We start from the raw sequence: 1804 nt of genomic DNA on the forward strand, positions 1-1804 counted from the left end.
CCCCTCGTGTGTCACCACCTTGCCGTGGTGGGCGAAGCTTGCGTGTCCTGATGATCCCTGATAATTAAAATAAATAAGTCAACATCCTCTTTTTAGACAGTTAAATGAAAAATGTCCTCTTATGAAATGTTCGACTATTGTACTATTGTCCAAAGATATTCTTCTACACTGTTCTTCCAATACGGGTGAACTTCGATTTTATTCATGTAAATTACCTATGAATTTCTACATTACTCCGCAAACAGCTCCGATGCAAGCGAAACTTTGCTTTTACGTATTGAATGGCATATGAAGTCACATGTACATACAATTATATATTAAATTACACGCTACAAAGCTTTTTTTTTTCTTTTTTCTTCAGCCAACCAAACGAAAAGTCCTTTTCAGTTTAACTCAGTATTACTGATGCGCATGAAAGAAAACATATTGACGGACGAAAAGGCCACAGGTACTTTCACGAATGTAGTGTACGACCCGCAGGATATTGTGCACATGTTGTAGAAGGCCGATGACCTCGTTAATCGAAAGGTCTTCTTCCTGGTGTATGGTCGATCAAATTCCGGGAAGACCTACAGCCTCAATGGCAAAAAAAATTATATCAAGAGACTCGGTCGAGTCTCGCGCCAAGTACAGGCAACCGGCTGTACAGGGCGCAGCGCGCCGAGACTCTTTACTCGAGTCAACTCCTTATATCTGTGTTTAGAACGAAATATCTTATGAATCGCTGTATACGAGGAAAAGTTATTGATACATTCACTATAGGAATTGAAGGTTCTGAAGCGATTGCCACCAAGTTCAATACGATTAGTGTACGAGATCAGGGCGTATTGAAATGGCGAGCGAGATGATTTTATTTCAGTTCCGTCGTCGTCGTCGTCGTCGTCTTCGCACGTCCATCGCATTTTTTACACAACAGATGGCGCTGACTGCTTTGCCTTCTTTACCTATTTGTACTCTGGATGGTGTTGGTAATTTACGAATACACAACACAATCAAATACACATTGTACGTGAAGCTACCGGTGTTAGATGTAGAAGTTCAGAGTGTTCAAGTGTCCCTGTGCATAGTTTTCTGTGTTTAGGTATCCCGTTCTGAATCGATCGGCACCAAGATCTATACAATTGCTGTCCGAGATCAAGGCATATTGAAATAGCAAAGGAGATGATTTTAATTCAGTTCAGTCATTGTCGTCGTCTTCGTACCTCCAACTACTTTTTTAGATAACAGATGGCACTGATTACAACACGTAGTTGAGACTTGTGTCAAGTACAAGCAACCAATGGTATAGCCAATACAAAATTTCATTGATTACATCTCAAAATATAAAATAACTTCGAATTATCTTTAGCAATTTGAAATACGAAAAACTGATTTATATGTAAATAAAAATTAGATGAAAAAAAAAAATAATACGCAATGAAGAATATTTATAAAAAGGAAAAGAGAAAAAATGAAAGCTTATGTAAATATAATTTGGAATTACATAATAAAGTACATACGTTTAGATGAATGAACAAATAACATATTTAGCGCAATCAAAATGTAATTTTCAAATATTTATAGCCTTCGAACATGTTACTTTCTTGACTATTCATTTGATTCAATGTAATATCCATGTAAAATTATATGTTACAACATGTAACATAATTTTAAATTAATAAATTAATACACATTTGAGTTATAGTGTAATATAATTTCCAACAAATTATTTTGCAATAGTATATTCATGTTTCAATAAATTACTTGCTCCACTTCAATATAAAAACTGTTATTCGTATAATATTTCTACAAACAATAACTAGGC

Source organism: Cephus cinctus, unplaced genomic scaffold (assembly GCF_000341935.2).
Source record: "Cephus cinctus unplaced genomic scaffold, Ccin1 Ccin1_scaffold0959, whole genome shotgun sequence".
In the NCBI taxonomy this organism is placed as follows: Eukaryota; Metazoa; Arthropoda; class Insecta; order Hymenoptera; family Cephidae; genus Cephus; species Cephus cinctus.